This window comes from Peromyscus leucopus, chromosome 7 (genome assembly GCF_004664715.2).
Source record: "Peromyscus leucopus breed LL Stock chromosome 7, UCI_PerLeu_2.1, whole genome shotgun sequence".
NCBI classification, from domain to species: Eukaryota; Metazoa; Chordata; class Mammalia; order Rodentia; family Cricetidae; genus Peromyscus; species Peromyscus leucopus.
In genome coordinates this window covers 92,384,343-92,411,777 of record NC_051069.1, presented here as the reverse complement: position 1 = coordinate 92,411,777, position 27,435 = coordinate 92,384,343, and the positions used below count along the sequence as shown (strand labels likewise).

The 27,435-nt window shown below is 44.4% G+C and overlaps 1 protein-coding gene across 3 annotated transcripts in view; it reads left to right on the top strand.

Annotated features, from left to right (window-relative positions):
* Nucleotides 1-812: 812 nt before the first annotated feature.
* Tmem108 (transmembrane protein 108) overlaps nt 813-27,435 on the top strand; it is a 285,288-nt gene continuing 258,665 nt past the window's right edge. For 2 of the 3 annotated variants that reach the window (XM_028869909.2, XM_028869908.2), the window contains exons 1-2: nt 813-916; nt 9,079-9,191. The gene's annotated coding sequence lies outside the window, so the exon portion shown is untranslated. The remainder of the gene's footprint in view (nt 917-9,078; nt 9,192-27,435) is intronic. The other variant, XM_028869912.2, reaches the window with a different exon arrangement.

The following is a 27,435-nucleotide window of genomic DNA, read 5'->3' as shown; positions in this document are numbered from 1 at the left end:
CCTCAAGGGAAATTACATTCTAAGCTCTGTGGTTTATGCTAAATTGCCCAAAGAGTTAGTTCTATCTCCCTCCTCTTAAAACATGCGTCTGAGTTTTCCCGTAGAGTCCTATGACAGGCTGTTGAGATTCCACAAGGTTGGGGCCCCTTAGATGGTTCCTCTCTTATCTGGTCAAGTCTTGAGACACACTCGTCCAGCTCTTTACTGCGAAGGCAGACCTGGTGTTCTCATCGGTCTCTGCTTGTCTGTTCCATATACACAAAGTTGGTCCACGTGGCTTTTCCTCAGCTGCTCATCAGATCACCCCATGTTGTGGCAGTCCTCTGAATGCTCTTCACCACTGAAGGACAAGAGAGGTCGTGAAACTTGCAAACAAATCGAGTAGGGTTTTTTTTTCCCCCCCTTTGACAGTGCTCTTAAAGCATGGCCTTGGACCAAGAGAAGCTTCCTCACCACTTGGGGGCTTGTTAGAAATGCAGAATCTCGAGGCTCCACCCCAGACTTTAACAAGACTCCCAGGTGTCTCTTATTTAAGCTAGGATCTGAGACATCAATCGATCTTGGCATTGATCAACTGGACGCCACTCATCCGCGGAAATAAGGGACTCAGCCCTTTGTGCCCGCCTCGCACCCATTCTGCTCGGTAGCAACCGAACCCCTGGGGACATCGGAGCCAGGCGCTTGCCGAGGGCATTTTGGTGATTGGCTTGTGCGGCCACGTGACCAGCGCGGTGCCTTCCACGCGACAGGATTGGTTCTTGGGACGCTGACGGACAGGGCCGGGGCGGGCCTGAGCCCGGTCGGAGGGGCGCCCGCGGGGGCCGGAGGGGCGAAGGCGCGAGAGCGCGAGTGCGCGTGCGCGAGCGGCGGGGCTTTCTCCGGAGCCGTCGGAGGGAGCGGGAGCGCTTCTCCCGAGGTGAGCGGAGCGGGGCGGTCCCTCGGATGCCGGGTCCTGGGGAGCGGCGGGGGATGGCTCGGGGTTCGCCTGCCCCGGGAGCCCTGCATTGGGGAGGATGCAGGGCAAATTCCTTCCCCAGCCTCCGTGCCTCGGTTTCCCTTTTCCCACCCTCTGCTACATTTCCCCATCCTCCCCGCGGCGGCCGCGGCTGTACCGGAGGAGGCTTGCCCACCTGGCCACCTCGCCTCCGCCTTTGTTTCCCGCCCCGGAGGGATGCTGCCACCGGTCCCCTTCTCTGGGGAAGGGCGCGGGAGGCGCCGCGGGGATGCCACAGGAGCTGGACCCGGGCTGGGAAGAAGGTGGCTTCTATGCAGCGAGACCTGTCGCATGGGAGAACGAAAAGGGGAAAACGTAGTGTCACTTTGGTTCGAGCCCCTGAGACTCGAACTAATCCGCGGCTGCGAGCGAAGCGAAATTCCTAGCGCATCTGATGATCCTTCTGCCCAGATGCGGCCGCGGGCATCTCGGGGAGACCGAGCCTGTGCTGCCCCGGGAAGGGTGCCCTGGGAAGGCTACCGGGTCTGTCCGCTGGACCTCGCGTCTGCCCTCACCCCAGACTTTCACCGAAACCCAACGCTCGAAGCCTGTGGAGAGAAGCTGGAGATGCCTTAAAAAGCTTAATTTTTTTGGATAGAGCAGGTCACACACAAAAAAAAAAGGGTTTCCAGAGACAGTGTAACTGATGACTGGGAAATGGTGAGGGAATTGCCTGCAGTGAACTGCAGACCAGACAGCGCGCTGAGAGGCTTCTTCAAGAAGAGACAAGAAGCGGAGTGGGGGTGGGTTCTGAGACTTTCTAGGGCTGTTCAAGAGGGCACTTATTTTCAGCCTGTCAGGAGGACAGTGTAGGAAGGGTCAAGTAGGGTCTAAACGCACTTTCTAATTCTTTGAAAAAAGTGTATGTTTAAAAAAAAATTTTTTTTTTTTGACTGCAGGAAGAGATGGGGAGAAATCTCCGTTGAGTCCTTCTTTAGAAGAGGGAGGGTGTGTCTAGGAGCTTAACGTGGTTAAGTGGCATAAGCATCTCCCGAGACACACAGCAGCAATAGCACACAGGACATCGTATGGTAAAACTTAAAAGATCCCCCGAGTTTCCCACTAGTTAACTAGTTTGATGCACCTGGATTTGTGAAAATGGTTCAGCTAATTGCCAGGAAGATTTTTACTGGGCTCCAGAGTTTCAGTGTAACCCATTCAGAACTTAACTGTGTTACTCTATAACCCGTTCAGAGCTTACTCTTCGGAGACATTCTGATAACTGCTGTGAAGCCCTTCCTTTCCCATGTGAAGTTTTTCAGTTAGACATCTAAAACAACCATACCTTGTGCCTGCAAATATTCATTTTAGTGTACTGAATTACACAAAATTCAAGTCATTTACTTGCTGAAGAATTCCAATGTACTGAGCAAGTTAAAAAAAATGTTTTTGAGAAGGCACCCCTTCCATTTGCTAGACTAGAGAACTTAAACGCAGGGTTCTCAGCTGCCCCAAGTAAACTTTTGGTGGTTTCCTGAGCTGAAACTAAAGAGTGGGATCTGCTGTGAGGCACAGTGGGAATACCACAGATGACCCTCATGAAGCTCAAGAAGGTTCTCCTCTGATCGACTGAAACACAGCAAATTAGTGGGAATAACTTAAAAATGGAAAGCAGATATACCATGGGGAAGGAAAAGGAACTTTGGGGACGAAGGTGGTGGTATGGTTTGAGAAAAGCATGCATTCTTTTTAAGAGTGAAAAAATGGCTTTTTTTTTTTTTTTCCCGTATGAGCTACATGTAAGATATGCAGAGGTCATGGTTGTTTGTTTAACCTGTGGAAGTGGGGTCAGCTGTTTCAAGAAGACTGAAAAACCTCTGGCTAGGGTCTAAAGGGCCGACAGAAAAATTGACAAGGCATGCTTCAACTTGAGGGACACAGTGTACCTCTCTGACCTGTAAGACGGGGCTTTATCCTCCAATTCAATAACGCTCCCTAGTTCTGCTTTCAAGACAGCCACAAAATCATTTTCTTTCTGCTGTTTCTGTCCTCTGGGTCACAGACAAAGAGGATGAGGAACTAAGGAGACAGATTAGAGTCAGACCTGCATGCCTAAGCAGCCATGCTCTTGGAGGAGGATCTGTGTCACATTGTGTAAATATAAGAGCCTTCACCCTGTCGGGTGCCTGGGGGAGTTCCTTAGGGTACACCACGCTGTGGGATAAAGCTGGCTTCCACTGCCACAGGTGGGGGGTGGGGGGTTGGGTGGACTCATCTGCGGGCCAAAGGGGAGCCTGGAATGTCTGAATTCTGCCAGGCTCTGCTGCTCATTATCGTCTAGCCTGGCTGGCCTTTTCATGGCTTCCAGAGGACCTCCAGATCACATGACAGAGGCTTCTGGTGAGGTTATGGTCCTCAGCCTGTATCAGTTATCCCTGCCACGTGCTGTAGAATCTCCACTAAGACACAAGTCGAGGGTGCCTGTCTTTCGAGTTGTCTTAGCTCAAGTCACCTACAGGTTTCCCTCAAACAAGTTGTACCCTCCATACCAGTAGATGGCGATCTTGCCTCTGGGAATTCGTGAAGAGGATGGCTATGGAGCTGTCAGCCGCAGCGTGGATTTTGTGTAGATTTTGGATAGGCTCTATTAGCTCCCAGGTTAAAATACAATAATAATAAATAAAGTTCTGAGCACTTAACTGTTTATATAATACAAGAATAATGGGGTGGGGTGAGAATTTATATTCTCTCTCTCTCTCTCTCTCTCTCTCTCTCTCTCTCTCTCTCTCTTTCTCTCTTTCTCTGTCTCTAGCACGCAATGTGTGTTCTGATTCAGGGGACCATAAATTGACAAGCATGGTAGTATAAGCTTTAAGAGCTCTTGGTATACACACTGCTGGTTATGCAGACATAATGTTGAAGTTCTGAGTTGATGTTCATTCCAAGACTTCATTTCTAATTATTTGCATGCAAAGCTGGTCTCCACCTAAGGCTGTCTCTATGAAGTGAGCATGTGATTTTAAACCCAGTCTGTAGTCAGTAATACATGTCCTGAAGGTAGCAGTGAGAGTTTGCATGAAAACAATGTTAAATCATTCTATCCCTGGACTGTGCACAAAAGGTAGGTCAAGTCATTTTAAATCAGTTTAAGACTTGAAAATTTCTAACAAGTGTTCATAGATTATCTTAGCTAACTTTGACCTTCAAGTCTGAAGTAACCACTCAAAACTTGAACATTAAAAAAGAGCAATACTTTTAATTGGAGTTCATTTATATATCCTCCAGTTTTGAAATGACTGTTTTGTCCTTTGTTACAGACGACTTTCTGAGGTGGGTTTTGTGGACACTAAACGCAAGGGAAGTTGGTGCTTTAGGCAGCAATGGAGAAGCCACAGCGTAGGGGAGGTTTTGGCTCCGATCCTGCCCAAGCTGTAGGACATTGCCTGTGGGCGCCATCAGCAGTCACCTGCCCTCGGTGCCGCTGCTGTCGTCCTGTAGCTCAGCTTCCTTTGGGTTTATTCCTGTCTCTTTAAGTGAACTGATAAGCTGTTTTATTGGGTTCCCTCCCCGCTCCCATCAGTGGCAAATCCTAAAATCCCATTGGTGCAAGACAGCAGTAGTCACAAATCATTGATACTGCATCATTTCGTGGCCATAAATCAATCTGTCTTTCTGGCTGTTATTTTTTCTCATGTTTGCTGGGTTTGTCAAGTGAATGCAACTTAACTGTCTTTCCAAGTCTGAAGTTCTTTGGCTGAGTGGTTCCCCTAAGGTCTTTCTGAAGCCTCCAGGTAGTGCTCACGTCAATAGTGTGTTCATGCTGTGAAGGCTAGGACAGCTGTGGAGCTCCGAAACGAAGATACCTCGCTAGAGCTCTTCCTCTGTAGAGACTGTGGGGCTCCCACTAGGGTCCTACAGTTCAGAGGTGGAAGAACCCTTAGAGTGGTTAACTTAACCTCCCCATGTTTTAACTCAAACTGAGTGATTTTCTAAGCTAATAGGACTTGATGGGTGGCAGAGAACTTGGGGGATGAGGCCCGGAGCTTGGGACTCACTGAAGCCTCCCTCCCCAGAGGCTCCTCCCTTCACCTGTGCTTAGGACACAAAACGTGCTGCGTCTACAGGACCCAGCCAGGGAAGTTAGCAGAGGAATTTCTTGTTATGGGATTGAAGTCACAGCATGAGTAGCTTTGGCCTGGGCTTTTCTTTTTAGTTTTTTTTCTTTTTTCTCTGACTGATCCAGAGCTGGACTCTTTCCTGTATGTCTTTGGTGCTTTATTTATTGTAACTTTTTCACAATACTGTTTCCTGTAAGAAAAGACTTTTATCATCCTAGAATAGTCTTTGTACAATGTAAGGTTTATAAATTGAGTCCATGGTGTCCCTCCCTAAGTCTGTGTGGAATCAGAGAGTATGTGTTACATAATTTGCCTCTGTAATTTTATGTCTTTGTCTTTATACATTTTTGGTGTGTGTGTGTGTGTGTGTGTGTGTGTGTGTGTGTGTGTGTATATGTGTGTGTCTACAGAGCTGGGACAGGCTAGTGGATGAGTGGAGGCTGGAAGTGGACATTGGATGTCTTTTTTCAATCAAATTCCATCTTAGTTTTTGAAACAGAGTCTCTCACTGAGCCTGGAGATAACTGATTTGGGTGTCCTGGGCAGCATTCCTAGAGACCCTTCTGACTCTGCCTCTCCAATGGCAGGAACAGAGGCATGTGCCAGCACACCTGGGTATAATAATTAATCTTCATGCTAGAGGATTGAACTCAAGTCCTCACCAGTCATTTCTCTAGCTCTTTTTAGCATATTCTGACAAGAGGGTCTTAGGCTTCAACAGAACCAGATGGATCCACAGGACAAAGGTAGGATAAGAATGTGACTGTCTGGAGTAGCTTCTGGAAAACTGACAGGAGGGGAGCTTTTGTCTTGTTCGATTGGGGCAGGTTCTCAGGCAGCCTAGGCCCACTCTTGAACTTGCTGTGTGGCCAGTGAAGTTGTGATTCTTCTGTCTTTGTCTTCCAAATGCTGGGATTGTGTGTGTGTGTGTGTGTGTGTGTGTGTGTGTGTGTGTGTGTGTGTAACTATACCAGGCTTTAAAGGGGAGAATTTGTGTGCATGCATGTGTGTGCACGAATGCACCCACACACAGATGCATGAGTGCACAGAGGCTAGGGGATAATCTTGGGGTGTCACTTCTCAGGAGCCATCGAACTTGTTTTTTTGAGACAGGATCTCTCACTGGCGTGGAGTTCCAGGATTTTGCTAGGCTAGCTGGATATCAAGCCCCAGAGAACTTACTGTCTCTGTACACCACCACCCCGCCCGCCGCCCGCCCGCCCCACTGCTGGTTTTACATGTGTATACCACCATACCCAGCCTTTTCACGTGGGTTCTGAGGCTTACCATTTAAACCATTTCCCCAGCCCTCAAGGGAGAATTCTTAATTGATGAGCTCAAGTAACAGTAGGCGAAAGTTGGGAATGGATTGCAGAAATTAAGTTGTGAATGCTTAGGGATATTGTACCTTTGTTAAAGTAGCTTTCCAAATGAAGAGGCTAAGAAAAGCATTTTACCCACCTTAATAATAGATATGCAAGTATTGATTTCCGTTTATCATTCCTTTCTCAGTGCCCTCCTAATTTCACCAGAATGCTTTCAAGTTTATGCTGCTTTACTGGCAGTGACATGCATAATAAGGGACACCCAGCTCTCATTATCCAATTTGAGGTCCACATATTCATTACCTTTCTGATTTATGACATGAAGATTTTTTAAGTTCTTACTAGCATATATTAAATGTCCATAATGGATTTTATTGCAACATTCTCATACGTATATGTATTTTGATCACATTTGCCCCCACTATTACCCTCTCTTGTTTCTCCTCCACTCCTGATGATCTGACCCCTTCCTCTTCCCAGCCAATCCCTAGCTTCTATAATATTTTGTGTGTGATGGGTGGGGGTGGGGAATGTGTATGCTCGTGTTTAATTAGGGTTACTTAAAGGAGCATCGTTGGGGTGTATTTACAGGAGCACAAGAAACTTACCCATGGCTACACTACTGAAAAATCAGTCTCTTCCTTTCCAGCACCCATTAACTGCCTATAGATCCTGAGGCTGGGGCCTCATGAGTCCCTCACCTCTAGCAATCCTCAGCTGCCTATAAATCCTTAGTGAAGGGCAGGGTCTCATGGGCTCCTTCCCAATCGTGACAGAGTGACATGAGATTTAGACTCCCACTCCTTTCATTTGTGAGATGCTACATCTGGCTACATGTATCTACTATGCATTGTACTCTGAGCTCCTAGGTCCACCAGGATCTTAGAGATGGGAAACGGTTTAGGTGGTAGAACTTCTAAGACATCACTAGTTACCTTTATTAGTACCCAAAATGCCCTGGAGCTAATTATTGTATTTCCCCTAACTATTACAAACGCAAGTACTTTCTTTTTCTAATTGTTTTTTAAATAGGAGGGACTTGGAATTTGTATGGATTAGAAATAAAAATTCTTATTGTTACCAGAAGCTATGCAGATGTTACTTTGTGTTCCATTCCCACTTTGGACAGGTGAGAAGTAACTTTGTTGTTGTGGAGAATATTGCTTGACAAACCTTGGGATCTGTATCCTGTGACATCTTACTTACCCTTTATACTGCAGTGGCCCATACTCTAGATGCCACCTTCTGCTGCCTTTTTTGACCATAAGGCAGTGTGATCTTTGTTTTTGCTTTAGTAGAAGAATAAATATATTTTTCCTTCTCAATTTATTGAGCGAATTCATATGCCAGAGAAAAAAGTCAAATGGTTGCTTCCAAGGTTGAATTTCTGCTACTAAGTTGTTAGGAACTTTGGTCGGGAAGGGGGCACCCATGGCCTCCCTGAATTTGTTTCAGAAGAGGAAAAGGAGCAGTGACCCCTTAAGTTCTAGCCTTTTTCTCAAATTCTTTGACTCTGTAAAACTGTATCACACATCCAGACAAAGTAGATCTTTAAAATGCTACTAGTTGAAAACTCATTTAGAATCAGAAACAATGCTGATATAAAACCTCCTTATACATGAAATCACTTTGTGTACAAAGTTTGCCAGATATTCTCTAATCTGATATCTCTCTTCTAATCACAGAGTGGCCCCTGAACAGCAGCATCAGGATCCCCTTAGGGCAGTGGTTCTCAAACTGTGGGTCTTGGGTCGAACAACCCTTTCACAGGGGTCAGATCCTGAATATAAAATATTTACATAACGATTCATAACAGTAGCAAAATTGCAGTTATGATGTAGCAATGAAATAATTTTATGGTTGGGGGTCACCACAACATGAGGAACTGTATTAAAGGGTCCCAGCATTAGGAAGTTTGAAAACCACTGCCCTAGGGCTTGTTAGAATTGGAGAATGTCGGGCCTTACCCTTGACCCTTCAACTCAGAACCTACATTTTATCAAGATGCCCCAATAACATGCACCCCTAGGACAGTCTGAGAAATGATGCTTCCTTTCATGTGGAGTATAGGTATAAACCCTGTAAAGGAGGCATGATGTTTTCCAGAAGAGGAAGCTGAGACCCAGAGTTGTAACTAGGTCAAAGTCACTGTGATCACATCATACTGAGAGTGTTCTATTCTAAATCTAATGCTGTCTTAATTAGACTGGAGTGAGCCTTACCCAAGAGAGCTCACTATAAGGCCATGGGGTTAAGTGTGACTGTATGACTTTGAGCAGCCAATAGAAAGCTAGCAGAAGTGGAAAAGTATATACTGTTTGGGGGAGGGGCAGTGTTAGTATGTGTATCTGTACCCATGTGCCTGTGTGTGCAAAACAAGTCCATCTATGCTATTCTCCATCCTTAGCTCACTAGAATGGTAAGAACCCCTTAGAGGAACCTTGGAGATCATATTGTAAAGATGTAGGACTCACAGCAGCCTGAGCACTTCTGTTTCTGCATCAAATCCATCCCTCTCGACTTTCCACCTGTCTAGGATGTATATGGAAACCTCTTGTGTTGACCATAAACCATTCCAGAGGTTGGGGTCTGTGTGTTAAGCCTGAAGTTCATTTTTAACAGATTCATTTGAACAGTGGCTTTGGAGATGAAGTTGTAGATAAATTGGCCCATTGTATTCATTCATTTTTGTCTTTGGCAGATTGCTTGGCTGTGGTCCAGCATGCAGAAGTGAGTGTGTGGTGAAAAGCAGCGGATCCGATGGGTGGCAAGGATGTAAGAGCGTTTGAAGGCTTCCACACCCTCTCCTCCAGGGTAAGGCAAATGCATTCCCTGTTTGCTGGCTTTGCTGAATCATAGATGCTCTTGTCTGACTCTTCTTGGAGTCAGTGCAATGGGATGCTCTGTCTCTGAAAGGCTTCTAAAGCTTTCTTTATTCAAATCATAGACTCAGACCAACAAATATGAGAAGTGATGACCAAGAGATGGGGCTGAGTCCTGTGTGTAGAGATATCTCTACATAGGGTTGTTGAGTGAGTTTGTGTAGGGTGTGATTTGTACAAGCTCGCTTGTCGAGGCTTCCCTTTTTCCTGAAGTCATATCACATTGCTAATCGTCTGGTCAGATGTTCCTTCCTACCATTCTCCTCCTCCTTCATGAATCATTCACTGAACTTCTCCTTCTGATCTCTCTGTTCATGAAGGAAATATCTGGTCAGAGCTGAAGTCTCTGGTGTGGTGGCCCATAGCAGCTTAAAGCACAGTGTTCTGCCCATGCCATAGTTTCCCATCCGCTGTCTCTGGAAGACACATACCCAGCTACTCAGCTGTTTGTAGTCGCTGGTATATTGTATGGGACTTCTGGGAACTTGGTAACCAAACCTGGTTTGGAGTTTTGTTTGTGGCAAAAAAATTCAAGACTAGTAGGGCATAGTGTTTAGTGAGCTCTTCTGAGTCTAAGTGGAGGTCCAGGGAGGAAAGAATGCCACTTCTTTTCTTTGTTCTCCAACTTCTGCATATTCTTTGAAGAAGAAATCATGACTAATACTATTCCAGGCAGAGCTAAGAATGCTTAGAGAGGGCCAGGAGTGGTGGCGGAATTTTTTTTTCCAGCTTTAACTAAGAGGGAGGACTGTTTTCAGCCAGTGAGTTCAGAGTGTCATGAGGCCTTGCTAGACTGAGGGCACCCGGAAAGGCTACTTGTACATCTGTGCCTCATGTGGCTCCTAATGAGCACAATTTACTGAACAATATAGACGCTTAAGGGCTGCAGGTCCCTGGAGATTCCCGTAAGTGTGCATCATTGCTGCTCTTGAGTGACGCACATGCTCAGTGGGGAGATGCAGCTGTGAGGCAGGCCATCTACAGAAGAGTCCAGGGGACCAGCTGGCACAGACCTCAGCCCAGAGTCTAGAGGTTGCTCATGAGAGGAGTGTTCCTTGTTAAATTTCATCCCTAAACGAATTTACGAATTTTCCTTAACATGGGGCTACTCTCCTTTTTTTTTTTTTCTTTCCCTGAGACAGGATATTTCTGTGTAGCTTTGGAGCCTTTCCTGGAACCCAGGCTGGCCTTGAACTCACAGAGATCTGCCTGCCTCTTCCTCTCGAGTGCTGGGATTAAAGACGTGCACCACCGCAGCCTGGCTTGCTACTCTCCTTTTTATCTGTGGCTCTCATGAAGCCTCTATTTTAAATGTATCTAAGAAGTATTTTACATCAAAAATAGCAATTGACTGGCATGTTCCTGTGTAAATGTTGTAGGAGGGTCAAATTGTGGAGGCAGCCATTCTTTAACCATTGATAAAGGGCCAAAGAAAGTGGTGTAAGAGTTACCAGTGCACCTGGCAGTACTGATTTCAAGGAGGCAGGTCTTGTGTGAGCCATTGCTATGCATTGTAGGATGTATAGTGTGCCCTTGCCCTTAACCTCAGACCTCTAAATGCCAGTAGCTCCCCAAGCAATCATGACCATCAAAAAGGTCTCTGGGTATTGTTAAATGTTTCCTGGTAGATAAAATTGCCACAGCTGAAGGAATACAGTGATTTAATCTTGTTCTGAATTTCTCTAGGGCTGTGTTTTACTTTACCTAATTCCTTTCTTCCTCCCAGTTTCCTTCCCTGTAAAATAGGTACACCATAGTATCTCCGCCTGAGGAGGCAAGGTACATAGTACTGTGTGGTTGATCAGGGTTTCTATAAATACTAAGTGATGATAACTGTCTCCCAAATACTTAGGGCCCAAGCATCCCTCCTGATCATCATGATGTCAGTAAAAGGGGGACAGCAGAAGTTCAAGAATGAAGTTTAGTAATGTACACGGTCATGTGCGGTCTGAGATTCTGAGTTCATTTGAAGATATGCTCTAGCTCACTGCAGCAATATATTCTGGGGAAAGCTTTTCCTTTGCAAAGTTAAGGACTAACAGAGGACCACGAGGCAAAAAGATGGCTGTTCTAAAGAGTAGTCATGGAAATTGCAACCATCAGGGTGATTTCTTAATGTGAAAATGACTCAGTCTAATTAGACCAAAGGACACAGAGAGATTAGACCAAAGGACAGAGGAAGGTAACCGCCAAAACAAAAATCTCCTTCAGAGTGACTGACAATCGAGACCAATTTTTGTGAGTCATATAAAGATAGAGACTGCTCAGAAAAACTCACAACTGTTCTAGAGCTTTTACACTTCTTTCCTTTTTTTTTCTTTGAGATATGGAATAGGAAAACAGGCTTTTTCAATGTACACCCTCCGAGTGACAAATAACATGTTTTCATAAGACACGTGTTCTTTGGTATTTTCCAGTGTTGTGTCTTGGAACAGTAAAAGGAGGCCATAATTCTGAACTAATATGAAATATCCTACATTATTTTCACAAAGAGCCTCAGTCCCATGACAGGACATGGCCACTGCAGGGATTAGATGTAAACTGTTGAGGCTTCTTTTGAGTTCTCTTTGCTGTGTTTCTGGTTCATGAAAGATTTGCCCCTGTTCTCTATCTTGGATCTAATGTATGGGGAGGCCATTGTAGACAGTCTGGTTTCTTTGGCTTCTCTGTGTGTGTGTGTGTTGTGTGTGTGTGTGTGTGTGTGTGTGTGTAAGAGTGCCTGGCTAAGAGTCTGAGTACCTTGAAGAATGAGGCTCTTCCATGACCAGAGGTGACAAGACAGTGCTTCTCTTGGTAGGAGTAGGCCAGTGTTTGACGTTGATATTTTTCTAGTGCTTCTCAAAATTCTGTCTCCAGGCCAGGCATCAGGAGTGCTGGGTTTCTTAGTTCCTGTTCGAAATCACTCAGAGCAGACCTCGTGATTTAGTTTAACAAGGTCCCAAGGTGCCTGCTGGAGAATCATTGTTCTTTTGCATGGCTTGTGATGTGTCCTGGCATTTTCCATGGTGTCTTTGTGTCTGTGGTAGGGAAGGCATAGAGAAGCATTTTTCTAAGCTCTCAGAAGAGACATAGATAGGATTTTCTCATGCTGACATCTTGTGTCATTTTCCCAAAGTGGTCTAAACCTTGTCCCAATAGTAGCCACTAGCCATGTGTGACTATTTAAATTATTTAGATTTATCTAATTCAGGTCTTCATTTGATCTTATCACATTTCAAGTGCCCTATAGCCACATGATTTCTGGCTGCTGTCTTAGATAGTACAGATATAGAACACGTCCATCATTGGAGAACATTCTACTGGACACTATTGCTTTATATCATAAGACTCTCAGTGCATTAGAAGGCTGCACTTGCAGTAACCATGTACTCTTGTTGTAAAGAGATGTCAATTCTTGTAGAACAGAATTCTTCTAGAACAGGTCTATCCTAGTAAGACATTTGTGTGTCTTGCCGAATTTTTTAATGATGCTGCAACATTTGCTTGCTACAGGCAGTGCCATGGTCCGTCCCTCTGACATGATAGAATGCACCAACTCCAAAATATTTGCCCTCTAATCTATGGCTGCTGAGATGTCTCTGTCCACTTTTCCCCTTCTCCTGACCCTCAGCAGTGAGGCTTGTTTGTACAGCTTGCCTTTTTTTGAGATTGTCTAGAGCTCTACAAAGAGTCTAGAAGAAGCGAGAAGAGAATTTTCACCTCTCCTTCTTCCAAGCCCCAGACTTGGCTCAGAAAAGTGTTTCACAAGAGGGTCTTCATTCACAAGCCTAACTACCGAGGAGTAACCCCTTGAAGGAATCCCTAATTTTCCACCGATCTATTACAGCACAGATTAGTGATTAAGCCCTTTAGTAACACGGAAGACTTTTCTGCTGATATTATCTATTAATATTACCAATAGTAGTTGAACAAATGAAAAGACAGGGAAATAAAGACACATTTTAAGAGCTGTTGTTTAAAGTCTTCTGAGCCCAAGGTGGTTTTGCATGGTAGAGGGAATTCTAATGAGAAGTTTGTGTGCCTTTAGTAGGATGGCTGGAAGGGAAGGAAGAGGAGGCTGGGGGTGGAATCGATCCTGTGGATGATTCACTTGGTGGTGGTGGTGGTGAGAGGGGGGGTGGTGGGGAGGATGACACAATGCTTGTTTTTCTCCTCCTTTGTGTTTTTGTTGTTTCGAGACAGGATTTTTCTGTGTACCTCTGCCTGTCCTGGAACTCACTCTGTAGATCAGGCTGGTCTCAAACTCACAAAGATTTGTGTGTTTTGTTTTTGCTTTTTTTTTTTTAAAGACTTTTTTAAGAGTGGTCTTAGGTAGAAGCAAAATGTAGAAAGGAAAATACAAAGATCTGTATCCCTCCCCCTCCTACATGTGCTTGTCTGTCCCTGTTGCTACCATCCCCCACCAGACTGGCATTTCTGTTACCGTCTGTGAACCTATATTTACATCATAATTATCCCAGGACAATGGTTTACATTAGAGTGCAATCTGGGAGCTGTACATTCCTTGGACTAATTTGGACTAATACATGACAACACATGTTCACCATTATAATCACAGGCATTATTTTTGTTTCTCTAAAACCCCTCCATGTCCTGTTTAGTCATATCTCCTTCTGCTCCTCCACCCCTAAACTGCTAGAAGCCATTAATCTTGTTTTTTTTTTTTTTTTTTTAAAAAAAGATTTATTTATTATGTATACAGTGTTCTGCCTGCATGTTTCCCTGCACATACAGAAGAGGGCACCAGATCTCATTACAGGTGGTTGTGAGCCACCATGTGGATGCTGGGAATTGAACTCAGGCCCTCTGGAAGAGCAGCCAGTGCTCTTAACCACTGAGCCATCTCTCCAGCCAGCCATTAATCTTCTTACGGCCACAGTTTTGTTTTTCATGCAGTTGGAGTCACACAATAGGTCAAGTAACCTTTTGAAATGACTTCTTTCACTCAGTAAGTAAATACACATGGAAGTTTCTTCCCATCTTTCTGTGAGTTGGTTACTCATTTCTTTTGTGTACTGAATCATATTCCAGAACTTCCTGGATGTCTTGGTTGCTCTGAAGGTTGGGCTATTTTAAATAAAGGTGCCCTAAACATCCATGAGCAGGCTTCTGGGTGGACACGATTTCATCCCTTTTGGGAAAATATCAAGGGACATCACTGCTAGATAATTTTTGTAAGAATGTTTTGTTTTGTAAGAAACTGACAAACTGCCTTCTAAGATGGCTGTGCCATTTTACATTCCCACCAGCAATAAAGGTTTCTGTGTGCAACATCTCCACCAGCCTTGGGTATTGTCAGGGTTCTGGATTTGAGACATTCTAAAACAGGCCTGGTAATGTCTCATTGTGGTGCTAATGTAAGTTTCCTCGATGTGTATGTAACATCATTTTATATCTATATTTGCCATGTATGCATCTTTTTGGTGAAATGTCTATTAAAGGTTTTTGGCCATTTTTTTATAATTAGGTTTTGTATTTTCTTACTGACTTTTTAATATTTTGAATATATCATAAATGTCCTTTGCAAACACTTTCTTAACACCTGTTGCCTTCTCATTCTCTTGATGTTGACTTTCAGAACCAGACATTTTTAATTTTAATGAAATTCCACTTATCAATTATTTTATAGATTTTTACATTTGGTATTGTATTTTTAGAAGCCAGAATTCTATCCAAGGTCTTTGTAGGTTTTTTCCTTACCCTCTTTGTCTTTCATAGTGTTCTATGTTTTGCATTAATGTTTGTGATTCGTGTTGAGTTGATGATTGTGAAGAATATGTTTAGCTACATTGTTTGTTTACTTGTCTACTAGTTTCTGGTACCATTTGTGGAAATACTTTGGCTGCATCATTGTATTGCCTGCCTTTGCTCTTTTGTGATAGATTAATTGACTTTATTTATGTGGGTCTATATCTGGGCTCATATTGTTTAATTGATTATGGTTGTCTAGTCTTTCACCAATACATATTACCTGGCCACTGTAACTTTATAGTGAATTATTAAGTCATACAGCATCATTCCTTCAACTTTTGTTATTCTCCTGAAATACTGAGTTAACCATTTGGGTTCTTCTGCATCTCAATATGAACATTGATCATTTTATTGATAGCCACAAGTGACATCTTGAAATATGCTTGGGATGGTGTTGAATCTTGTGATAGTTAAGCTTTTTTTTAAAAAAAAAAAAGATTTATTTATTTATTAATTTATTTATTATGTATACAGCATGTATGCCTGCAGGCCAGAAAAGGGCACCAGATCTCATTACAGATGGTTGTGAGCCACCCTGTGGTTGCTGGGAATTGAACTCAGGACCTCTGGAAGAGCAGTCAGTGCTCTTAACCTCTGAGCTATCTCCCCAGCCCCGTGATAGTTAATCTTGATTGTCAACTTGATAATATTTAGAATCACCATGAAAACAAAACCCTAGCCCTGTGTGTGCATGAGGTTACCTAGATTAGGTTAATTGAGGTCAAAAGACACACCCTACAGATGAGCAACACAGTTCCTTTGGCTGAGGTCCAGAACAGAACGGAAAGAAGGGAAAGGACTAGGCATAAACGTTCGGCCGCTTGCTGCTCTGCTGCCCACCTTCCAGGTCATGATGAACTGTGTCCCCTAGAGTCCCAAGTCAAAATCAACTTTCCCTTCTTGAAATTGCTTTTGTTAGGTATCTTTTCACAGCAGTGAGACAAGTTACATACTAATGTGTGGATGGAGGAAGGAGCAGCTACCATCTCATGTTCTAGTCCATAAATGAGTATTTCTTCAGAGTCAGGATGTTTTCCTCATAAACTTATACCTATTTAAGATTTATAGCTAAGTATTCAATTTATGGAGGTGCTGATATAAACTATGTGCTTTTAAATTTCAAACTGCACTTGTTCATCCAAGACATATAAGAGAGTGATTGCCTGGTTGGCTTCTGTGTGGAGCCCTGTGCCCTGCAGGCTCCCTGTGATTGCTCATCAGCACCAGGAGGTTCCTGTCTTTCATGTTTTCATGTAGTCAACGATGTCACCTGCAAACAAAGGTGATTTTCTTTTTTCCCGACTTGATAGGGCTTAACGTTGATGATGTCATTTTGTCTCAGTCCATCCATGAATTGCTTATAAGAAATATAAGTGGGTTTCAATTCCTCTGATGATATGCCTCTCCCAGGAAAATGAAACCTTTCACCTTTTGAATTCCACTTTTGCACCAGGCTGTATTAGACCACGTGTCCCCACACCCTGGTGGAGCAATGCTCCATCCACAGCCAATCACGGCCTGGCCAGCTAACCTCAAATCTACTCTTACCCTGAGTTTGGATGAGCTAAGATGGGGCTGGAGCTTGGTTGGGGGTCAAGAATTTTGGGTTCCTTCACAGGACCAAGGTGGTGGATGAGGGATATCAACAGAGGTCAAAGGGGCCGTTAGTGTGACACAGCAGTCCGTCTTCCAATGGCCCCATTGTCTGCAGCTTATTCAAACCTCGGTGGGCGGCTGTGAGTTAGGACATTGCTTAGCCCAATGGCCAGTTTGATTACATCAAAAACAAGGAGGTGAGGCTGACCCTGCCTCCTTGGAAGAGCTGGTGATGGGTGGACTGGTTGGGTGGGGATCTGTTGAGAGTTGCTGCCAGGTACTGGAAGCTGGTGTGGTGCTCTTTCCTGCCCCTTCTGAGGTCTCTTTCCTGTTCCTTTTTGCCCTCCTCTTTGTTGTTCAATACTCTAAGGGCCATATGTAGAAGTTCGTTTTGAGGCATTAAAGGTCCCCCCTTTTTTTTTGGTCTTTGGAGTTTTCATCTAATGTTGGGGGTTGATCAATCCAGGGAATCAACATGAAGTAATAGAGTCTCCTCAGGGGAGTTGATGTCCACATTGGTGTATTTAGTGATGGCCTTGTGAGGTAGTTTAGGAAGAGAGTGGGGTCTTCACCGGAGCTCTGGGTGACCTCTTTCAGTTTGTGAAAGCTAACTATAGAGTAGGCATTTTGTTGAATCCCCTCAGCTAAACAATTTACCATCAGCTGCAGGTGGTAGGTCCCAGTGCCAGAGTTTTGATAATTCTAATTTGGGTCTCTGAAAGGGACTGCCCTATCTCCTGTGGGGAGGTGTCATTCTGTTGATGGAGTTTGTTGGCCTGGCCCTGGGCTGCATTCCAGATGCAGTGCTTTTAATCTTGGGTGAGGATCGAGGTCAGGATAGAGTATATATCATCCCAGGAGGCCATAGACTTGAGTTATCTGAGTGAATTGTTTTTATAAATGGAATTGGTTTTCAGAGAACAATCTAGGATTTTATTCAGTAACATCCATTTCTACCAGTACTAAAGGCACATGGACTCGGGTGGGGCCATCCCTTCCTGCCACCTTATGTAGGGGGAACATGGTTACCCTAGATTGGGTGTGGGGAGGCGAGGGTAAGGGAAAAGATGGTTGGAGGTTGTCTGTGGAGATCTGTGCGTTCGAGGTGTGTGAGGCTATAGGGCAGATGGGTGTTGGAGGATGGAGAGACATGGAGATTGAGGATGGAGAGGCATGGAGATTGAGGATGGAGGGGCGTGGAGATTGAGGATGGAGGGGCGTGGAGATTGAGGATGGAGAAACATGGAGATTGAGGATGGAGAGGCATGGAGATTGAGGATGGAGGGGCGTGGAGATTGAGGATGGAGGTAGGGAAGGTGGTGAGGAGGTTCATCAGTGGGATTGAAAGCCAGGGAACTGGAGTAGGGGTAAGAGTTGGATTTGGGATCAGGCTTTTGGTGGCAAAGGATGATCCGGAAGACAAAGCAGGAGTTGCAGAGAGAGGTGTAAAAATGAAGGCAAAAAAGCTTTGGACATAGGGTACCTTGGACCATTTGCTGTTTTATCTGAGAATGTCTAGATAGATGAGAATATTGAGATCAAAAGTTTCACATTGAGGCCAGATTTGGTTGGCTAACCAAATGAAGCAGCTAAGAAGAAATTCTTGGAGATTGTCTTGAGACAGGCCAAAGGAGTACCCACTGGCATGGACAATTTAGAGCCCATTGCTTGAAATTTGGTTTTTAAATTTGAAGCAATTTTGAACAGAATGGTCAGAACTGGTAGAGTCTAACCCTGCTACCTGACTTAGATGATGAAAATGACCTAAATCTTAGGAGCAGGCTTCCCTGTGCTCCTAAGACTCAGAGGAATCACAAAGTCAAACTGGAGTGTTTCACCTAACCTCCGGGTTTTGTGACTCGGTGAAGAGAGGAGTATGAAGCTCCTGGGGCTTCTGAGGTCTGGTTAGGGGACTCTGGGGCCGACTTGGAGAGTTTACCTTGTCCTGAAGAATTTGAGTGCATGGCAAAGGGCCTCTAGTCTGGAGATCAAAGACTCGGGGAAGAAAAGGTCCAAGGAAGGAGGAGAGGGGGTACTTGGAGGAGAGCAAGGGAATGGAGGCCAGACTGGGATTACATGGAGCGCCAATACAACTTCCACATGAGGTTTTCAGGGAGGTCTCCGGTGGTGACCAGTGGGTGTTTAGCTCAAAACAGTGAGCTCAGTGGGTGTCTGTGCACCTGAAGGAATGACCCCTGTGGAGAGAAAAGAGAGCTTTGTGTCCGAAGGACCGTAAAAGGACCTTGGTTTAGGGCACCAGATGTAAGAAGAGCAAGGCTGATAAATAAGCCCTGTAAACTCATTGGTTCCTCAGGACGATTTTGAAATTGAACTTTGGGTTGTTATTGGGAGCTTATGAAGAGAGCATAGACATTGTTTAGCTACCCCCATCCTCCAGGGAGAAAATTCTCTCAGAAGATAGTAAACTCATTTGTTAATGCTATTATGTCTCATGGTATTCAGAACTTTTTAAAAAGTTATAAAGGATAAAAAGATGAAAATTGTTTTAGTTAAAAAAGATTTGTATATGAAAATTAAGATGAATGTATGTTTTCAGAATGGGAAAAAAGCCTAAAGGGCTTTTGTAAGTAAAAGTCTGAGTAAGTTATTTAAGGTACATAGAACATGAGATTTAAAGTTTCTAAGGTAAAAAAAATCTCAAAAACTAGCTAAAAATGTATGTCTAATCAAATTTTATTTTAAAATATATGGCTGTTAACATATTATTCACTACTTAAAAGTATCAACTTGTGTAATTAATATTGTGTGTTTTATAACCATACTTGGAGATTGTTCTAATATGGCCAGAGGGACTAAACATTTCCCACTCGTCAGTGAGGTCCTAGGGAATTGTAGGTCAACTTTAGAAATGTTCTGCCTCTGTGCAAAGTCACATGTCCTCTTGTTCAGGGGGTGCATGGAGACCTTACATAGTGGGTGCTAACCAGCATCCAGTCTTCAAAGGAAAGATTTCCTCAGTGTTTCCATGGGAAGCCACAGTCAGGTCAAGCAAGGCCTTTGGCTTGTTGTCACATAGATGGACAACAGCAAAAAGAAAAGGTTGAGGAGTCTCAGATTCCTCACAAGCCCATGTGACTCCTGAAGACTGGGCCCTCATTTGGCCTTGACAGTACCAAAGGAAAAATTAATTGTGGCTACCTACATGATCTTAAACACCTATCCAGAAAGTATAATCAAGATTAAAATGATCAGTATGTTTCCGTAACAATTCAGTCAATATACTTAGGTATATGAAATGCTATTTGAACAACTATTTCTCACTAATGATTCTCTTCCTGATATATCTCTTGCCCAGATACAAGACAAGAGCTTCCTTGGCTGGCTTCAGCACTGCAGTGTCTGTTCTGAGATACAGGCCTGTCTTATTAAATACTGAGTACAAATCTAAAAGCTGTGCTTACCAACTGTAGCTCTCCATCTCTGTCTGGAAGAGCACTTACCACAGATGCGGCATGCCTTTCTGTACCCCAACTATCCATGTTCCATGATTGAAGGAGGATGCCAGATACTCTGTTATTAAACTTACAGGTCTGGGAAATTATTCCAGTATCCAAGTGTTGTCCTGGGAACTTGGCTAGACAGTCTTATAAAAGATGCCGACTTAGCTGACTTCTCTCACAAACTGCTGATCACGCAGTTACGTTGGCCTTCTACAGGGCTCTGGTGCATGGTCCAGCCAGTTGTAAACTAACATTTCACCTTACTAATCAAAACTTAAGTTAATCATGGTGCTAATGTTTTTCTCCTCATTAACTTTATCTCTTAATGTTCCCTACAGGGTATATAGAGGAGACCCAATGGCCAAGTCTGAACTTAATGCTGGCCAATGAAATGTCTCAAGTCTACCAAACCAGTGGCCTTACACCTTGTAATTGATAGCAGTGACAAAAGTCAGTCTTCCTAGCACCTGTGACAAAGCCTGCCAAGGGTTCTTTAGATGGCTTTCTTGCTTGTTTTCTTCTTTCAGTAAGGACAAAGCTGCCCCAACTCTTCTCTTAACTGTGCTTTTCTCAGTAGGAATTTCCCAAGGCCTAATAGTCTCACGTTTGTATGTTACAGCTGCTACTCACTCATACAACACATTCCAAGGGTCCACACTGTCATTTCGTGGCTGTCCTACACTCTAGATCTTCGCCATCTGTTGAGTTTTATTGTGGCCTCTTAGATGGACCCTCCTTGGAGGCACACTGACTGCTGCCCTTTCTACATCACCCTGGAAGCAGCAAAAAGAGAGAGATGCTCCCCTAAACCTCTCACTAAAGGCAGGTCAGGTGGCCTGTAGGGATGGACTAATGGCCATCCAACTTGTCTCTCTTTGCCACTCTGCAGACATTTTTTTTCAGGACCCAGAACTGTAACAGCTGGACTCCCTGACAGGAATGGTCTTCCAAAATTGCAGAGGCCTGGATCTCATCATGACAGAAAATGATGACTTCCACTTAGCCCTGGGGGAAGAAACACTGTTTCTACCATAATCAGTCAGGCCTGGTTCGGGAAGAAGTACCTAAGCTAAGGGAGTGGGCAAGAAAACCAGATGAACAACTCCAAATCCAATGATCTTCCTGGAACTTCGTTGGCTCATTTCTCCCCTGGCTCCTACCTAAGAGCCCCCCCCCCCCACTGTCATAATTTTGGCCCATGGCTCTTTTGCTCTTTCTCTAAGAACTTTTTTACAGGAGCACATGCAGGCCTTCACTAACCAGGAGGTGACAGAGATCTTCATGACCAGAGCGTATGGATCACTACCAAAGGAGCCCACCATTCCTTAGCCTCCCCTGCCCTGAACTACATCCAGGGTTCATGGGAAGTAGCCAGAGGAGAGAACACACCACCCTATTCCTTATGACTTCAAGGCTGGAATGACAGGGCTTAACATCAGTGACGCCATTTTGTCTCAGTCCATTTATCTATGAGTTACAAGGTGGTGGGGTGTTTCAGTTCCTCTTACAGTTACACCCCTTCCAGGAAGATGAAACCTGCCATCTTCCACGTCCCCAGTTTTGTCCCAGGCCGAATTAAACAGCATGTTCCCACACCCTTGTTTAGTAGTGCTCCCTCTGCAGCCAGTCAGGACCTGAGAAGCTAACCTCAAGCCTGCCCCAACCTACTTCCTAGAAACCTCACTTTTGCAGCTCTCCCAGGCTGTATTCTCTTTCCGCCCTGAGTGTAGCCTGGCAGGTTTAATAAAAGTCTGCTCGGCACACGGTTAGTTTCTCCTTGAGTATTTCCTGTCACTAGCCTGCATATCTTGCATTATTTTCTGACTGCTTTAGACAGGATTTTTAGTACAAATGTTAGAGTTCATTGGTAACAGAGATATGTTCCCTTGTTTATGGTCATAATAGGGAAGCTGCTTAGTAACTGTAGAGTTTTAATATATATCTTTTTCTCTTCAGTTTTCCTCTGTTTGCTCTGACTGTTGAGGGAGACCCAGTTTTCTCAAGGGGGGAAGGGGTGCTATTAGCATTTTGATAGAATGGTTCCCTATTTTGTTGAACTTACTGATCCACTGTGATGTGTTCACTATCCCTAGATACTAACTTCCCATGCCGTTCTAATTACGACATTGAGCCAGCTGATTTTTCAGTGGTTATTATGAGAACAGCATTGCTGGAGAGATGAGTTTGGTGTGTGCCTTTTAGGTAAGGAGAGGAATAGAGATGGATCCAAGGCCTCTAAGGAAGAAGGCATGGCCTGGCCATACCTCGTGCAGCTAGGGCTTCTGTGAGGAGCAGGAAGAACATTCTAGCCTGTCGGAGTTTGAGACTATGTCTGTACTGACTAGTTGGCGGGTCCATGTTTTACTTCTCTGTCATTATCTTGGCTCAACGTTTCCATTTTGACTTCTCCTGGGTATTTCTGTCCTTGCTTTTCTTTCTTGTACCTATTAGTTGAACTAGTGACTGATGTGTAGACCAAGCCCCCAGAGAAAAGGAACATTATAGGAGTATAGGAATTCATTCATAGTCCTTCAGGGACTGTCACTCCTACTGCTCAAAGCTCTCCTTCCTGGCAATTTTAGGGATGCCGATGCTCTCTCTAAACAGCTATGGCTCTGGCTAGATGGCTTCAGGAAGGGTGGCAATCCCGCAGCTTTCCTGGACAGTAGCTGGTGCCGGAGACTGACTGAATATGAGACTTGTCCTAGTTTATAGAACCTGAGTTCTTCACTCCGAGCTAGAACTAACAGAAACGCAATCTGGAGTTATGGATGTAGTAAAGAACTGGAAGATGAGCCAGAAAGAGAGAGCGCACACACTCAGCAGCTATTGTGAAGAGGTCTGACTCTGTTTTATCTCTGTGAAGTCTGGGTGTCTCACAGTGCAGAGTGGTGGGGAGATCACTGGGGTGGATGATTGGGAAATAGGAGCTGTGGCTTCCACACAGATAATCTGTTTTTTTCTTTTCTGCATCTGTCAGATGTGACTCTTTCAGCTAACCACGTGTCCCACGGGAATAATAGCTAGGTGGCTGTCTAAATGTTGAAAGATGTTTTGACATCTTCGACAAGTGTTACTCAACAGCTGGGTGTGTAAGATTCCAGCTCTGATAAATGAAAATAACTTGGCTTTTTACTCTAAAAATAAATCACATACAAGTGCTGTTATGTGGGGATGACTGGCGGGACTGAAACGGACTTAATTTTTTGACACAGCATGTTTTGTTGACTTCTCCAGCCCTGACCCTGGAGCATTGCTTTCCTTTACACCAGTGATTGAGTGGCTTTGTAAGGGAATGCATCCCACTATCGCAGAAGGCTCGCTCAGCCTTTATTTATGATTCTGTGTCAGGGCAGAGATGGTCCCAGCTCCATTTGGACCACACAGCTGTGAGTGAAGTGATCCAGGGCAGTACAAACAGCCCATCATTCCATTGAATTCATTTAAGACTCCAACACATCTCTACAAGCAGCCAGATCATGGGACAGAGGGTCTGTATTTTCTTAAAGGGACACAGCTTTTGTTGAAAAAGGCTCCAAAGAAAGGGAATTCAGCAGGGCTTCTCTGAGTGCTGGCTGGGGAAAGGATGGCCTTAGTTATCGAAGGGTGGCTGGGATCAGTTTTCTCACCCAGCTGCTGACCCAGGAGAAAGAGCAGCTATAAACCATTTGTTCCAGTTTCTCCCCTGACTCAGGGAAGGGCTCTGTCCCATTTATTGAATTTAATATAATGTAAAGGGGGAATATATAGGAGTGCATCCAGTGAATGTATTCATGTTTCTTTTAAAGGGAAAGATTGTGTGTGTGTGTGTGTGTGTGTGTGTGTGTGTGTGTGTGTGTGTAACTACATATTGCCATAAGATTAATTTATGGACTCGGTAATCTTACAGCATAAACTAAAGGTAAAGTAACTCAAATGTGTGCAAATGCCATTTTTATAACAAAAATAAAAGAATTATCTGAGTCTCCTTAGAGTCAGGAATTAACTGGCAGCCCCTTGGTGCAGATGCTGTAGTGACAGCAGAGGCATCTATATCTATCTGCTCTCTCAGGGTAAAGAGATTCTGAGGGACCCAGTGAGTGCCAGCCTCCTTGATCTTGGAATCCTCTCCTGCCACAAACCTTATGAGGCTCCCAGGAGGTTAAGTGTCCCAGGGAACATGGATTTGGGGTGTAGATACTGCTTCAAGCATCTCAGACTGAGATCCCCTGCTTACCTGTCCCATCCTCTGAGCCACAGGAAGAGATGAAAAACCCTACTCAGCCATTTTTTTTTGTGGGGGAGGGGTTCCTACCATTGAGTCTTGATGTTTGCCTTTCAAAGAAGTGAAGCCTGGCTGCTGTGTCAACAAAGGTGACCCATTCCTGTTAACAAACCCATTAGAGCACCCACTGAAGACCAGGAAGCAGGCTGATGGCAATGGGTATGCTTCCTCTAGCCATGGTGTCTGCCTCTTTCCCTTTGGATGGCTCATTCTGAACTATTTACTCACTGGTATTAAATTAGCATAGTGTTTGGTGAGTGTTTAATGATAGTGTGCTATTTAGAAGTCCTCCACTCAGAAAATGGAGGTCTTTCCTTGGAGATCCCATATTAATATAGCCCTAGAATTTAAAAATACTGATGTTTTTATTCTATGATAATTTTGTACGATATATTTTGATTTCATTTATCCTCTCACTCCCCCCTCTAACTGCTCTCAGGTCCACCCCTGCTTTCCTATCCCTCCACTTCTGACTTTATTCCTCCTTTTATTTATTATTTTAATAATCATTGAGTCCAGTTTGTGCTGCCCATATACTCAGGACTGTGGGGCCACCCTCTGGAGCGTGGTTGACCTAGCCAGGGGCCACACCATTAAAGGAAGTTGGCTCTTTCCCTCCCGGAAGCCATCACCTGCTCGTAGCTCTGCAGTCAGAGGCTTATGAACCCCTTCCCACTCTGTGTCGTATGGTGAGTGGCTTGAGCTTGTGCAGGTCTTGTGCAGGCTGCCACAGCTGCTGTGAGGTCACGAGTGCAGTTGGTGGCCCTGCATGTCCAGGAGACCCTGGTTTGCTCTTGTCCTCCTCTACTCTGCCTCTTGCAATCTTTGTGACCCCTCTTCTCTGGTTGTCTCTGGGCTTTGGGAGGGGGATGATGCAGATGTCCCATTTGTTGCTGCCCCACAGTTTTATTTTCTCTTCTGCTGGAGTTTCTTCTCGAGCTTCTTTACCCCCTCCTTCTGTTAACCTCACGACCTTATTTAGTCTCTTTCATTGTCTTTGCTTTGTTTCCCCAGGGGGGAAAAAAACCTAAGAAAAAATGTGTGAGTCCAGCTTAGGTGGAGGAGAGGGGAATGAGGAAATACCAGATAGAATGAAAGATGGAGATGAGAAGAAAGACAGAAAGAAGCACAGGATCGCTTCGGGAGGGCCTGGATCAATACCCACCAGCCTTGTCCTTTATTGAAAAGGGCTTTTTATAATATGCCAAGGGGAAAGGGAAAAGACCTCCCCCCTTGCAAGATCAAAGCACACCGTACAGCCAAGTGTAGACCCTTCCAAATACCTGGTGAACAAGCCTGTGACCAAACCGTGTCTTTATGCAGACCTGCTGGGTTAAGCAAGCTTAGATTCTCTGACCCTGAGTAATTTCTCACTAGATGGCCTCTGTGGACTCCCACAAAAAAAAAAAAAAAAAAAAAAGGGAGAAAACTTGTGCTCCACAGTTTTGTGGTTCCCAGCTGACTGTAGACAGTGCCTCCTGAACAGGCATGAAGACTGTACACAGGGGGACCCAGTGTCCCTTACCGATCTCTTCTAGTCTTTCTCCACACAAACTCGTACTTCACCTGGCTGGTCCTTGAGCCTATTCTCTCCTCCCTACGTGGAATGCCTTGTTGTTTTCTTTTCAGTGTCCAGGTGTGGCATTTATAGACTTGACACAGTAGCCAAATAGACTTGCAGCATATCCTGTGTTTATCAGATTTTAGAAATGTGACTTTGGGCAAAGAGTTTAATGTCCCTTGGCCTTCATACGTTTTACTGATGATGCTTTCTTTGACTTTCCCCTATGAGTTTGAAAATTTTGCTCATGATTCTTCTGGTGTCTTGGTCTATCTATCCACATTAGAAATTGACAGCAACTTCATGGATATTCTGCACAGTTTAGAGCCACATATCTGTTTCCTTTCATGTAAGACGAGAGTTATCATGAAGACTAAATGTTGGGGTTACAGCTGCCATTGCTGAAAATGTTACTGGAGTTTTTATGATAGAAAGCCCGCATTCCAGCAGCCTCCAATATACCAATGAAAGAGATAAGAAATGGTGAAAAACAGAAAGGTCAGAGGTGCCACTTTGGGAAGAGGAACAGCAGATAAAGATGTGCAGGGACCCCTAAGCCCATCTCTAGGAGAAGGGTGTGAGGTTACGGTGTAAATAGAGGACAAGAAGTATGTCTAATTAGGCAGTCCTGGTCAAGGTGTGATCCTGCGTATCATTGACGCATCATGGTCTCAGCTCAGGTCTGCTCTGCGTGGTGTTGGGATAAGCTGTTCACTTTTAGCTGTGAATGGCTGAGGGTGAAGCCTTGCCCTCTTGGGTAATTTTTCTCATTGAGTATGGGAGTTGTCTGTCCTATAAGGTGTTGCTCTTTCTGGAAGCCAGGGTGACTCAAGAAGAGAGGTTAAGGACATGAATTTATCTCGGTGCCTTCAGCCAGAGTACAGGTACACAATGGAGGCAGAGGTTCCAGGCGTTCATCTGCCTAGCAGTTGCCTCGTGGACCCAAGTGAAGAGTCTTTGCTTCATAGCAAAGGCAGCAGCTAAGTGTCTGTTAGAGAAATATTTCTTTAAAATGATGTTTTCCAGGACCCAAAATGTAGGGCTTTTTATTCTAAACACCATTGTATAAAATGCAACATGACATTAACGGCCTTGCTCGGATAAGCCCTTGGAGTTTATTTAAAGCTGACTCTGCCTTGTATCGATTCTCAATTATAACACATTTAGCATGAATGTACCTGCCAGCGTTCTGGAACAATGCAGTGCCGGGCTGGCAGCTCTGCCCTTGTCTCGCTGCCCAGCCGACAGCAGATCAGGGTTTCTTTTGTTCATTCTGCTTAAAACATCACCCTCACCCTCTCTCTCACTCACATGATAGAACCTCGTGTGAGGTCTACAAATTTTAGTTTCACAAAAGCTATTTCCTCTGTTTTCTTTCTTATTCTTGCTTTTCCTCTATCTTCCTCATATTCTTAAGTACCAAAGGAAGGCTTGCCTTTCTCTGCTCCAAGTAACAATAACTCATTGCTTGTGATGCTTTGATTTCTGCTTTTTCATTATTAATATGGCCTAGTATTTCATATACATGGTGGTTCTTTTTTGA